The 15386-nt window shown below is 41.0% G+C and overlaps 1 long non-coding RNA gene across 1 annotated transcript in view; it reads left to right on the top strand.

The window, feature by feature from the left end:
- Nucleotides 1-14061, top strand: part of LOC111268483 (uncharacterized) — a 57258-nt gene extending 43197 nt beyond the window's left edge. Inside the window, exon 3 of the long non-coding RNA XR_002685255.2 lies at nucleotides 13665-14061. This is a non-coding gene — a long non-coding RNA (uncharacterized LOC111268483). The remainder of the gene's footprint in view (nucleotides 1-13664) is intronic.
- Nucleotides 14062-15386: the final 1325 nt, after the last annotated feature.

The following is a 15386-nucleotide window of genomic DNA, read 5'->3' on the forward strand; positions in this document are numbered from 1 at the left end:
GTCGTGCTCGCCTTCGATCGAATGAATGAACGAATGAAAGCCAGATCTTATTTTTCGTATATTTACGACGCATGTACAGGCTCTTGCGAATAAAGGACTCGTGGCGTAAAAGGCATGGACCTAATTGGCCGTAACGTCTTCCAACTACGCTCGATACCAACGTTGGGGCCGAAAATAGTTTGCGTGAATTCGTTGTTGACACTGAACTGTCTGCCCTTTTTTCAGGTAGCCAGTCACTATCGCATTTAGTTTTGGCTGTAAAAACCTAGGTTCTAGCAATACAAGTTTGACTTAAAAACGAATCCAAAATTTTAGTGAATTGTCTAAATTAGCTTGCTCGCCTGAACGCGTCTGTGTTGTTGCGGCGCACGCGAACGTCCTGTTGGAAGTGGACGTAAATACATCTTGCTCATTAGAATGTCCAAAATTCCGGATCTTGATTTCCTCCATAGAATTTTGAACGTCTTAAAAACACTTGAAATACCCAAGTGTCACTGAACTATTACTACAGTAGTTTCTTTTTCTAAGGACAAGTTGGCCCGCAGGACCTTCCTGCCAAATGACTGGCGTTGAACTTTTCGGCGTGTTTCCAAATCGCCATTGTCAAGTAGTGTTTAAGGACCACGACGCACGAGCACTTTAGCTTAGTGGGTCGCTGGCATTATGCCGTTACGTATTTTTGGTTAATGAGGCAGGTAACATGCGAATTTCGCTGAGCAGCATTTGAAATGACCTTTGTTCAAACTCAAAATATTTAATCACCACAACGAAGGTTGCTAACTAGGCAGGATTTGAGACCTGGTTCCTGAAACATTGGCATCTTAACAGCTAAGGACTTTAAGGGAATCATTAGTTTTTTAAATCTATGGTCTAAATGTCTATTATGTACACAGATCTAACGAGATATACGAAATCCCTATACCTAAAAGACAGGAAGTTAGCCCAATAAACAAAATATCTGGGAAGGCCGGTTGCCGCGTGGAGCTTCTACATGACTCTGTAATGCGACCCAAAATCGAAGTACGAAAGTAAACAGAACATTCTATTTTGGCTTAGGTCTCGACCGTAACGCTGGCGTCCGTGGCAGGGCGGGAGTCCAACTTTCATTGAGATCTTTCTTCAGAAAGGTAATTTGCCTATTGTCTCGTACCTCGGGAGGCGTCCGTTGCAACAGTTTGGAGCCCGCTCTATTTACGTGGCAACACTTACTTTACTGGAACACGACGCGCCTACTGATAGTATCAAACAACAGAGGGTGTGGCACTTGTTTGGATCATAAACGATTCATTCAAGCTACCCACAGCATTGAAAAATAGAATATTGCCGTATGACGCCCGACTGGTTAGCTGAGGAAAATGCTCAACTTTGTAGAACCTGAATCGCGAATCTTCTTGTGCATATCAGGAAGAGGAGGGGGCATAGGGGCGGAGGGCAAATAACTATTAAAAGCATGCACGAACGATGGGGAGAGAGCATTGCAGTTGCGCTAAAAATAAGAATATGGATAATAAAAATATGGTAGACGGGTGGTTTTTCCTAGCTGAGCTTTCACTTAATACGTCCTGGCGTGTCGGCTGTATGCTCATAAAAAAGTCTACATAGAATGTAGCTATTAAGTCCTTTCGACGAGTGACTTCGATTTGGCAGGCCCAAAATGTCTAGCATTCATCCAGATGATCCCGCAATGGTTTACAGCTACTGAAAGCATGCGTTCGCGTACGAGAGCGTTGGGTAACAGTACCAGCGGGACGCTGGCAACGTTCTAGTCTAATCTGCTTTGAATCTGCATATGCAAAGTGGGCATGCTAAACGCGATTTCATCCGAATTGGACGTACTGCAAAGTACTTCGCTACGACATATACAATGTAATATCTGTGCGTAAACGAGTTATTAATAATAATACTAGTTACGTAATTAATAATAAGATGATACTGTGATTATTACTTGTTGTAAAAACGAAGCGCGTTTGTCGCCACACCTAAGAGTTTTCAGGGACTAGGTCTTGAATAGTTGTACAGCATCCTGCCTGTATGCCGGACCAGCTCTGTTTTATCAATCACACACGCTTATTCTACCAACTATTATGCTGCAAAGATAATAGAAACGTTTTCTTATCGCAGCGGAAGCAGTTCTTATCGTCGTTTCATGACAAGTGACGGCAAGTGTTGCTCTATAGCAGTCGTCACTGACTTTTGTAATATGCGTCAACATCGATGGGCAGACGATTCTGTCACCGCCGACATTTACCGGCGGCTTTGTGCTTTTTCTCGCAGCGCGTTGCGCAACAGCAAATCTCATACGATGCGCATAAAAATGTGTAAAACAATGACGACAGGCAGAGAGATCTAGGTTTAAGCCTTTCTGCCTGCCCTTCAGTTAATTTTTTTATTCTGCCTTGCCTACAGATAGCTAGGAACCGAGCAGACGCAGGTATATACAGATGCAGATCCGGACGCTGTCGAAATAGCTACCAGCAGCGAATATCAAACAGCACAAACTAGTAAAAGCGGCACAACGCAACAGGATGCTACAGAACGCGATGCAGCGGCCAGATATCGAAACAGCCATTCAAGCATAAATATCTCATCGATGATAAAGCAGAAAGAGTTCTTGAGTCGACGTAGAAAAGTGACAGAAGACGAGATAGTTCTCCGCAGTAGCTTACGTCCATTGGCTTAACGAACAAGTACCCTAGGCCAGAACCCTTGTCACAAGCGCACATAAGCGGAGAGAAGTTCGTGGGAGACAAAAGAAGCAAGAAGATGATGGGGCGGCCTCCGTCTGTGTGCTTTTTGCGTCTAGCTGGAATCGTCAGCATAGGGAAGTGCTCGTCTCGTTGTTTACGTCTTCGAGGTTGTGACGAACATAGGGTTTGGACTCTGAGAAGACATTCCATCTAGCTTTCCCGAAGGATCCGTATGAGACGAGAGCGAAGTAGAAGAAGAAGAGCAAAACCCACCAGAAAACATTGTTGTTCATTACTTTTTCGCTCCGACCCTGCTCCTACTTTCGGCCCCAGCTCCCTCCTCCTCCACACCAGAAAGGGCCTTCTATGGGTTTGCTTGGCGATGCAAGAAGCGAATATATACCGACTTGTGTGCTGTCCTATTTGTCACTGGATCTTCCTCCACTTTCTATAAGATACAGTTTGGTTACATCTCCTTGCTCGAGCCCAAATTCACTTGTTTTCTCTCGCTGATGAATTGAATCATCTATATATGTGTAGTAAATATTCTTGCCGTCTCCTCGACACGAAAAATTGGCTAGCCGAACATTACAGCCGATCGTAACCCAGTCTTAACCTTCAGCAGTCCGTATAACCTCTTCATCCCTTTACATAGTGTGGAGCTGTTGGTTTTCGGATACCCTACATATACGGGCACACAAGCTTCCAGGAGGAGAACTTCCTGCATAGATCCTTGCGTTATGATCGTGCTTCGTATATTTAAATGCAGTACGAGCCCTTGAGGTCTAGTTCAAGAAATCGCCACCAAGTGTCGTGTGGTAGTGCTGGAGACCGCCGGGCTCGTTTAACCGTTATTTCTCTACTCCGACCTCCCACTCATTCTCCTGTTAGGTTCTCTCTGGCTGCAAGGTCACGCCCTCTTCTACCGTCTGCTAGCACTACTAGTGACAGCTGCTATGGACAGAGGATGCGTCCGTAATCCCTCGCTGTGTTCTGTGGGCCCGCGTGCTGCAGGCCTTAACAGTGTGTTATCATGAGAAGCATGCACAGCAATGCCGGCGACCGACCGTCGTCCCAAACGATGACCGTGACCATCAGACGGAAAATACGCCTGTTTCAAGCTTGGCCTTCGTATCACTGCTATACGATCACAGGCGGCAGCCCGTCGGCTTTCTTGCCACAGATACGTATAAACAGGATGCCAGTGATGATCATGATCGTGTCGATAGTCGCGGTGATACTGGATGCTGATAATGATGGTGCCACTGCTGACGGCGTTATTGCCCGCAATGTTGCTGTTGCCGATAACGACGATGAGGCATGGACGAGCAGAGGGCAAACATACGGATTGACAGACAGAAGAGATAGGAAACAGATAGATCACATAGATTTCAACAACGTGCCTAGGTAGCACGTTATTTCAAGCTCTCGGCAGCACGAAGATGCGCCACAGATAGAAAAGCTGTGTCAGTAGGGACTTTACCGGAAGAGGCCCTGTTACTTCCGCTGAACTTAGCCCTGTGCCAGCTGTAACAAGTCAACGGAGCGGAAGAGTAAAGCGGACAACATGTTACTACCTTTGGCGTAGTCTTTTTTTTCTTTTTTTTTTTTTTTTTTTTTTTTATATAGGATTGCTTACTCTCTACGGCTGCGCTTAGATTGCTCTAGCTGGGATTGCTTATTTCAACTGCTGCTGTTAAGGAAACAGTTTATAATCAACTGCTGTCAGATCACCACCCGTTCTGTCACCTGCTACGTAGATTCGACTAGTTCGCATGCTGCTTGCTAATTCCGCATTCACTCGATAATTCGATGGTAAATTTAACTAAACAAACGACAATGACTGTTAGACATATAATAATAGTAAATTACACAATTCGCCCTCTTGCGGCCTACCATCAAGCAGACAAAACACTAAAGAGAAGCTGGGAGCTTATATCTAAACCCGTGAGGGCAGGTATAGATAGATAAATCTCAAACGCGGAAAGAACGCACGCGTTGTCGTCATATATGTATATATACGTGAAATATTTTTGGCCATACGAGAGACACTAAAGAAGTTTCACGATCGACCGAACTTTCGATTTCGATACTAAGTTAAATCTATTTAGTTAACATTTATAGACATAAACGGACGAACAGACCCAAAAACTTTAGAACTATAATAAACCTTATCTTCCGAAAAAAGATTTTTTTGAAAAGTACGATATTCGGTTGGAACTAGTCTTTTTGATAGAGAAAATAATATCGTTAGTAAGAATTTTTATGAAAAAAAATCCTACTTTGTTGCTTCTGCTGGGCAAGTTCTATATTTGCATTTACTGTTTTGCGATTCCGTTGCGCTGTAGTTAAGTGTCGAGTTAGACAAATTCCGAATACGTACCAGCTTAATGGTCTGCATACATCGACGTGCCTTTTGTGCTGCGTATATTAACAATTGTTGTCTTATGTACGTGCATACAGTATTGCGTTAGGCTAGCGAATGTTTCTATGCCAAACGTCTTAGCTCGTAGCGTAAAAAGGTCACTGAGCCTCTTTCGGTTTGACAGGCTTACTTAGGCACTACGTGCACACTTTGGGGTTTTAGCCGGGTTCTAGCCAAAGTCTCGAAGGTCAAGGAGGAGGTGCGCGCATAACATTTATGCAAGCTTATATATATTGGTCGGATATCTGCGAAGCTTTGCTTAGCCTACTAAATTGCTTTCGCTGAAACACAACGGCAACGGTAGCGAAAAAAAAAACAAACAGTGACCGTGTCAATATTCAATAAACCTAGGGTAATTTGCCTTCAACAGAACGACTACAAACCTCATCGACGTTCTTCGAAAGTGCTATTTCTATACGCGCCATAAATGAACCTCCGTATCAGTTTAAAATCTTGACCTGAATAATTACCTCAATTATCGGCAAATGCTCTAGCAGTATGTATCGTCTAAGTTTACCTATTTAGTAATAGAATGGCGCTATATGGCTCCGTTGCTAAAGTCAGCTCTGAAAGATGTCAAACTCAATTTTTATATATTTCCTTATTTGAATCGTATTGCTTACCAGCTCACACATTTCTTTGTTGCTTACGAAAATCCATTGCCGAAGAAATTACGCCTTTACATGAATAAGCCAGCAGTATTTCCATAGTGAGATAACAAGATCAAATACGTACATCTTGGACGCTAAAATGATCTCAGTGAAGACCAACTTACCTGCTGGACCATATATGTTAGGCTATGGTCTCTAAAAAGAAAACGCTTTAAATTGACTTTGGCGGGGATTTCATTGTTATTATTCTGAAGAAATATTTGACACACAATGTCGCCCATTGATAGAAAGCCTATCAGCTCCGAGTAGGCTATCCGAGATAGCTTTTGAATACTGTTTATAGCGTGGTCATAGGTCGGAATGTCAAGAAAAAGTGTCGACCGTTTGAAAGCTAAAATTGAAACAAAAGTCTTTTATATTATATCATAGGACATCTAAACTAAACACACGCCATCTTGGTCGATGACCTTCCGCCGTCTTTCTGGTAGAGCCATAATCCCGTCGTTGTAAAACCTAATTAACACAATGAAGCTATGTGGGGACTGAAATAGACGGATGGTGCAAGATCCAAGGTTATACGGTCAATACACTAGGATCTCCTATACGAATTCTCTGACTATTTGTCAGTTAGCCAAAGTCGCATATGGCCTGGCATTGTCATGCCGAAGGACGGCGGTTTTTCATTGAGTAGTTCTGGTCGATTTGTTTCAAGAATTTCTCGGAATCTTCATGACTGTTGATAGTAGAGATCCGGGTCAGTCATTTTACCAAGCAGTACGATCCCTTGCCAATCTTAGCAAACCCGTTCCTTGATGTCGGTCTGGGTTTTGCTATGGATTACAGGGAATTTTCTTGATTTGCCCGTTATTCTCGCATGATAATTTGGTTTGCATTACCATTAAGCGAACGCTTTAAAATTAACACGATTTCGTTGCGTTCCTGCGGAGTTTCGTAGGTGGAAATGGGATCGTGTAAGTGATTTTGCGTTCGCGTCGCAACCAGACGTCAACCTGTTTTGCGATCATAACCATTACCATTTTTTTAATGGGCCTAAACTCCACTTGTGCCTTTAGAGACATAACAAATTTGTACAGAATGATTTTTAACCCTTATACTATTATCAGATATCAGACGACACCAACGCGATCCAAATGCACCGTGAAAAACCATCTACTTGGACAGACGGCCGATAATTTTTAGGCGACCTAACATGGCACAATGAACACTTGTGCTATAGGTCGCTGGTCGTTTAGGACATCGTCGCTTAGATACCTACGTATCATCAAGGACGCTCTCGAATACTCGAATCTCTGAATCATGAAACATGCATCAGTTGCTTTCTTCGTACGATTTGCCTGCCGACCTACGAGTATAGGAATATTATGCTAGTTGAGACGCGGATCATAACGTCGTTACCTGTGCTGTCCTTGGGCCAGTTATAGTAAAGGCATAAACCTGTTGCCAAGCCGCTTGGTCACTTAAACGCAACAGCCTCTCAAAGTAAATAAATACGCCAGCGAGTTAGTGCACGGAGAAATGGCTGGGTGAGTTGACAAGGCTTTGCTTCAATGCCTGCAAAATGTCAAGTAGCATTGGTAAAGCTATGCTTCTGTTTGACTTTTCGAACACATGATGATGTTAGCGTGAGCGTCTTCATGCGCTCGGCCGAGCAATCGTAAGGACCCTTTAGGTGGCTCGATACGAGTTCGTGGTAGTTAGAACTGCTCAAAAACTTTAAGACTATACAGTGTCTGGAGGGAAGTTTTGAAAGTAGAACTTAGATCATATTATTCCCGTAGTAGCCATAGCAGTTCAGTGTTCACCGATACCCGTTCAGCCAGACTGAATCGACATATTTGAAAATATACATATACCAGTATCGTGAACTTGGCCAATGATCAGCGAGCAGATAAAGTCACATGGACGCACGCCCTTCACCACCTACCGGGACTGCACATTATATGACACAGACTTCATCACATCATCGTTACGCCATCTCTTCAATAAATTATCGGTTTGTATACATAGGATGTATAGCAAAAAAAAAAATAAGACTGCGGTGGGATTATAACAGAACGAAGTAAGTTGGGTAACTTGTTATCATTAGGGTGTACGCACTCCAATTGCGCTTTAAATACGTGCACATCTGCTAATCCACGTAATTAGACGTACCCATTATACGTTAATGGCAACAGTGATACGCACACTTGGAATGACGCGAAATCTTACTATTTCAGTATTCATAGTTGATACCCTAAGAGAGTAAATTAAAATCGATTCGCCCTCTTGCGACGTATGATAATGAGTGGCCGCTACTAAGTCGATTTGTCAGCAGTGGCAGCAGTAGCACCAGACTCGATCTGATTGTCGCCTTTGGAAAGAGGAAGTACGTCCTTAAACGGCCAAAAAAAGGTCGATCGTGTTCATTCAATACAGTGTCAATCTGAAAGCTGATGTGGTAACCATTTTTTTTGACTTCTATCGCTGACTAGACCTATAAAAAGCTGTGATAGGCCCTCTGTCTGCTGCTTGGCTGTACTTGACCTTCCTGAAAGGTTAAAATGGCCACCGTTAATACTTCAGGTGGACGTCGTTGAACACGTCAAACAGCTTATATGTTACCTAGAAAAGTTGTTCAACAAGAATGGGCTTATATGGGTCAAGCAATAGCTATTGCTATGGCAAATAGTTCGATTGAACAAAAATACCGTAGGACTTATTGTGACTAGTTAACCATCGAGAAATTACACTTGTCTATCTACCATCGAGACATGTCGAGGGCTGAAAGAGGACCTCGGTGACGTCATCTCAAAATTCGTTTCATGCTCCCGTTGCTATACAAGACTGTCACTGCCAACACAGATGATGAGCAGCTGCTAATTCTGTCTCACTCTAGATAATCAGAGATAATTGGAATAAAATGATATAATACTTACCGGTTCGTCGGTTTGAAAAAGCCTTCCTCTATAACAAGTTACCGTACCTATTTGTATTTCTGCCCGTAATGCACCCAACGATTTGTTTATTATGTATTACTGAGTTTTATCGAAAACGTCGAATTGATACTGTACAGCGCATGATTGTTGCATGATAAGCTGACCTTATACAACTATCTGTAGTCATCTACAATCCGAAATTGAAACATCTCGTGGGTTGCTTTATAAAAAAATTGTAAATCGTTGTTGTTTATTATGAAAGAAATGGGAGTGAAACTAGCGCTTGCTCTCTAGGGAGGGTCGTTTAACTGGGCTGGAGGGAACCCATGTATTAGGATTGCACGGGGTCATTATTCTTACTATTATGTAACTGGGCAGCAGCTAATGGGTAAAGCTCGTCAAGTGCTGTGTTCAGACGAATCTGAGTCAATGAAACTACCCTTTTTGACACAGAATATATGCTTTACCTTTTTTTGAGTAAATTATCTGCATTCTGAAAATTTCATGAGGTGTTTTGAGGGTTTGGACTTCCGGTGGATGGCTGCAGGTGTCGATATCATAAAGTATGCCAGTTAACATTGTTCGACTATTTAAGTGCATCAGCTGCTCCTTCTGAAATGGTTCGTACTTTCTCATGACGGTTTTATTATAACAAATCATAGCTAGACTACTTGAGGCCGATGAGTATAAGGACCTAATGTAGGTTTTTCTAAAGGTTCTCTTTAAATATAATGTACAAACTAGCAGAAAGTTCTCAAGGTGGAGATATAGCATCGGTTATGCCCTGACCATAATTACAATAGCTGGTTTCTAGACTAACTTCGACTGTTCTTACTGTCATTGATGTGCTGCGGGGAAATTGCCATCGGGTAAGAAAGGAATACTTTGCACTAATGGAACTCTTGATTGTTTACTAAACCATGTGCAGACGTATCGGCATGAAGCCTATCTTATCGAGAAGATAAATGTTGGTTTCTGTGCGGAAGAACGCTAAAATTTTTGCTGTGAAGATCGGTTGTAAAGAGAGAGGCAAAGCGTTGTTTATGTCTCTATGAAACTGAGAAGCTAGAACATACGTTTGTTATCTGTAGCTGATATCTATATCGTTTTTAAATCGTCGTCAATACTAACATATACAGTACCTAACGAATTATACAAAAAAAAATCAGCTAACTTGATCGAAGTGAATGTCTTTTTCTCAAGTTGACTGCCTAGTTAACTTGATTCGCGCACACAAGAGATTTCGGTACAAGCAGACAAACAGGGAAAGTGTTTCAGGTGACGCTGCATTTAGAATTGTCTATAAAAACCATATTTGCTTGTCGTTTTGGTATATTTTACTTTAGTTTTCTTAAAAAATCCTATATCAAACTATCTAATAAGACGGATCTACCACAGTATGCCTTTTCTAAGCGGACTACTTTCATCCTCTAGTAAAGATGGCTGTTTGGTCGAAGTGATGTTCGGGAGCACGAATTAAAAGTCCGAGATCCGGCACTTAGTGAGTGATAGCCCTATAGTAGTTCTAGACAAAGTCTAGAACGTTGGGTCTGTAAAATACATTAGCCATTATCTTTCGAAGTGGACAGGCACAATGTATGTTCTTAAAATATTTCGGTTTTAAAATGTATCGGGTGATTCTATTAATAATAGGCAATGCAGGTTTATAGTACGTTGCTTGCATTATTACAGCCGATAGACAAAGTGCGCCAGCTACTGATAGATTTTTAGTACGGGTACCAATGCAGTATTTTGAACTAGCAGCTACTATGTACATCAACGTAGTACGTACAGGCTGGGGGGCAAAAGTAGTAGGGCTATCAGTAGAATTAGCAAATGCATCTTGATATTTGTTCACTTTGAATTCGTAGAAAGAGGTTGATAATATAAATAACATTGAATATCTTATTAATTATTCAAATCTTAATAACCTGGACCGGTTTTAGGCTTGCAACGTTTCGACAAAGTAAGTTCCTGTAGCATATTTCTTGTGTTCATTTAAGTGTCGGTGGCAATATATCCAAATTCAATCTCGGAATAGTGGAAATTATACAAATAAATTATTTGAAATGAACTCTACGCATGTCTAATTAATAAACCATCTAGACCACATATTTTAAGATTATAAAAACTTGACCGTTTTCTAACTAATTAGGTCAAAAAATCCTTACAAAACAGTTAAAATTCGATAACTAATCCTGAGCTAATATGTTGCACATATCTAAGTTAACGCCTGGCTCAAGTTAACGCGTTAAAGTCGAGTAGCTTCAGCCACGCTGGAACACCAGTAAAACAATCCCCATTGCGACCTAGTACAAATTGTTGCGGACATTTTAATAGCGACTAGCGAGCAATTCGCGTGGACGTATGATTAAAAAAGCCGAGGATCGCTACTTGAAGTCCCGCTTACGATATAAACCACAAAACAGGTATAACTTCGGGTGGTCATCAAATCAAGGTACAACGTCGAAGACAAGTGAAAAGGCATCTTCTTAAATCCATCTTATGTATCTTATTCCATATCTGTGAAGTTTATGGACAGCAAAAAAAAAAAACATAAACACGGGCTTTCACTAGTTCACAGTGCCGTAAGCATGCACAAAGGAATAGCATCCTGAAGAAAAGCACTAGCGAGAAAATCTTAAGCACTCCAGGAGACATGCGGAACATTTCTACCAAGACAATGTATTTATTAAACACATCGTATTCAAATAGTGCGGACGCATACATATGCTGGAGAGCAAAGACCCAAAGAACCCTATATATATAGAAACGTTCTATAGTATCTAACCCTTCCATGAAGCATGTAGATCCATACATCTTTGTTACTAATACATTTCATGTTTCGCATCGTCTGTATTGGACCGAGACGTTGCTGCCAAGATAATGATCGCACAGAGTTCCATGGTTTTTCCAACACGCTGTGTATCTCTTTAAAGCTGACGTGCTCCGCCCTTAACTGGGCACGGTAATAGACGATGACAGAACGAAAAACAAATATAAGTCTTTAGGAGTGTATTGTTATTTGAGTCTTTCTTGTCGGACATTTCCCGTTGCGGGACTGGCCTCGTTCCGGGGCGAGGGTAAACGCATGCAAAACAATGGGCAGACAAGTCGATCTGTAGTAAACTCTATGGAGGAATGGTGCTCACACCCTTTCGACTTCCTCGTTTGCCTTTTCTCTCACTGGTGGTATACAGTTGACTTTTCGTAGTGCCGAATCAAAATTTACCGGACGCAACTTAATGACGAGTTACGCGTACAAATTATGTGAGTCTGCGCTTATTGTCCTACGAAATATACGAAAATGCCACAATTCAGTCGGCCTGATTGTCATGACCTTCTATCTTGCATACTCGTTGTAGCTAAGGAAATTCAAAGCGAAAAGCGGCTTAGTCACTCGCTTAAATGCAACAGTCTATAAAAACTCTGCGCTGATTTGGGCCAAGATAGAGTGATCGCATCACTTTATAACCTAAAGTGTATCTTAGCTTGAGTTTAAGGTTATTGCTGGCATTACAAAACGTTTATCCAACGATTCGCAAACACTATCTGTACAAGTTTGGATGAATAGAAGGTTCGATCCAATCTAATAGATCTCTAGTATATATGTATATAGTGCGTCTTCCTTGACAAACATGTTTGTCGGCAGCAATCCACATGACATAACTTTACTATAAGGCTTATTCTACCATCACTGAACTCTTCGTTCTTGTCTTGTATCTTCAAAAAGACAGACTTTATAATATCTAGATAGAGAAAATCAGCTACCCTTTCTAACGATTAGATAGAGGCCTCTGCGGTGCGCACTGTCGTTCACCTTCTTTCTATCTCAAGGTCTGCCCTAATTAACCATTGTATTAAGCACACAGTGTTTCCTGACACCCTCAAAGTAATAATTATTCTGAGGAAAAATAGCAATCAAGCTTGTGGTAGCTGGCGTTCTATAATGATCATTTTCCCAAGTTGGTAGAGTTGTTAAAAAAGTTCGCCAAATTTCATATCTTAATTAGAAATCAACGTACTTTATAACAACGTTATCTATTAAGCAATCGTCTGATGCTCCACGCATCCCTACTGACGTTGATTAATGCCCTTTTGAAACTTCACTAGACCTTCCAATAAAGTTTAATTAGTTTATGCCGTCTACGTACACCCCACAGAAACGTAACGTCTATTGTTTTTTTTTGTAAACCGTCTGTGACCTATGGCTTGCTGGGACCAAGCCTGTTTTCTGTGTTTATAGTGATATCATTGACGTTTGTTACCACTAAAAAATTATTTACGCCGGCGACGCCTATCGCTATGTAAGCCACGCCAATCTTCGGTGGGTTATCCAATAAGAAGCACGCGAACCTTATCTTAATTTCTGACTGGCTTTACCTTAATTGTCCTCCAATTTATAAATCAAAGTCAACTTATCTGCCTCTTCTCTTCATTACCAATTCTGCTTCTATTAGAACTGACGCTTTCTATACTTGTGATGAACCCACGATTATTATGAATCGGCCAGGGCTCGTTTCCTGGACGTAATCATTGATAATAGGTTGAATAATGAGCCACACATTGTAGGCTTACGGCAAGACATACCGGAGGTATCATGGGTATTTGTGAATTTGGGTGGTCCCTTAGGCCTGCATCGTGTATATATAGTTATAGGTTGTCCTATAGATTCGAATGTAGATCTCGATTAGATCATACTGACATAGCCTGACCCTAGACGCTCCTTAGACTATGCTTAAAAACATAAACACGTTTTTATACACGAAGAAAACCAGTCACTGCAGGACACTGCAACTTCAGAATGCTCACAGTCGATCGAAACATTGATGCTGACCGGGGAATACTGCTATAGCACCGCTATCAAAAACGTTGTTCTAAGAAGATACATTTTTCAACCGTGTTTTTACTAAGTTGAGCTAGCATCAGTATTTACTTCAAATAATGTAATCTTTACTTCGTTCTTCACATTCAACTAACAGATAGTGTACTTTTTATTTACAAGGCCATTGACGAGCTTTTCAAGAATGTATCTAGTTCGAGTCGCTCGCGTATTCTTCAACGCCCGTACAATCAGCTCTCTCTCGTCGCTTAGCCTCACCCTAAAATGGCTTCTTCTCAATAAACTTATTATTTGACTGTTTCTAAAACACTATGAATAAATGTCAAATCTGTCGTATATGATAGCATTATTGTTATTTCATTTATATCAAGTTCTCGCAAGTTATTATAGATATGTGGACCTTGTTGGACCTATTATTTTCAACTGTTAGCGATGATCACGCGGCTAATACTCGTGCTTGTGCGTATACGGCGAGTACTCTAGCTGGCGCATATTTAACTTTACCAATTAGTTTTTGCTTCTAGTTAAGTTTTCCTGTTGTGGTTATCTGTATAACACGTTCCCCTGCCCTGAATTGTCCTTCTTCAATTTTAATAAAGATAAAGCAAGAAATTAAGTGATTTAGCCATTGACAAACTTGTTTCGTAAGTTAATGCCTTTGACATTCACAGGTATATTTAACGAGGGAAACATTCATATATATATATATATATATGCATATGACAGATTTTTAGATGTGTTTTTTTTCTAAATCCCGCGGCTGTTGCCACGACCTTTCTGTGGAGAAAAGCGTCGACAGTGACCATATTTCTTCGCAAAGCCCTTGATCGAGTAGCGCTATTAATTAAACGAATTAATTACCATTCATTTGCATTAGGTAGTTTGGCATACCACCTGGATACGCCGCTGGCAATAGCGTCGTTCAATCAATCCCAAAGTTGGATTCGAAACCTAGGTTGTATTCTGTCCCGAAAACAGCACCTCTGTTCAACAGTTGTTACGAGCATAGGAAACAAAAAACTAGGTGTCTACAAACAGTAACCTGACGATATGTCTTGCCGCCAAACTTTATAGCAACGAGATAGCGTTACTCTAATAAAAATAGTTCATTTGTAATTTCAGCGCGCACGGCAGTGGTGGCTATTTATTTCTTGGCCTGTTAACAACATTTCGATACAAAATATCGCAAACAGCAGGGGCCTTCTACGAACTGCTATCGAAGTATGCAGCCTGTATGCAAAGTGAAAATTGACCGGGTAAATTTCTATCTATTTAAGATATATTGTTGGTAGTAGGTAGACGAGTACATCGCTAAGCTTCCAAGGTAAAACGAAACGATCACACCACTTCAGTCATCGATAACCCGCAGGTATCGCAGGGCCTTCGAGTCCTTATTGTACTAATCGTCGTTCATTTACTCTTATTGGTGGACTAGCCTTTAGGATATCAGGCAGGTAGTTATCATCAGGTAGGCGTTCCCTAAATCCGTTTGTGTCTGTTGTAACAATGATGCTGGAATAAGAGATGAAATTACGTCTAAACTTCAATAGCATTGTGTCAGATCAAATATTAATGAGGTACTATACAGTCGGTGATATTCAAAGCATATTAAACTGGCTAGAATTTTATGTGTCATATCGGATTCTACTTCAGTTCAGCTCCTACCGTGATTTATAAAAATAGTCCTGTTGCCTATGACGTAAGCCTTTTTTTTATTGCGAGCACAGATCGTGCTTAGCTTTTGATCAAGCTGTACACGTCTTTGGGGCTCTATACATTAATATATGAGCAGTGTCACTGCGTTAGCTATACTGTAAACAATATCGTAATTTATACACATAATAATAGTATAAATAATCTTTTTGTACGTTTTTGAACTGTATA

This window comes from Varroa jacobsoni, unplaced genomic scaffold (assembly GCF_002532875.2).
Source record: "Varroa jacobsoni isolate VJ856 unplaced genomic scaffold, vjacob_1.0 scaffold_1291, whole genome shotgun sequence".
NCBI classification, from domain to species: Eukaryota; Metazoa; Arthropoda; class Arachnida; order Mesostigmata; family Varroidae; genus Varroa; species Varroa jacobsoni.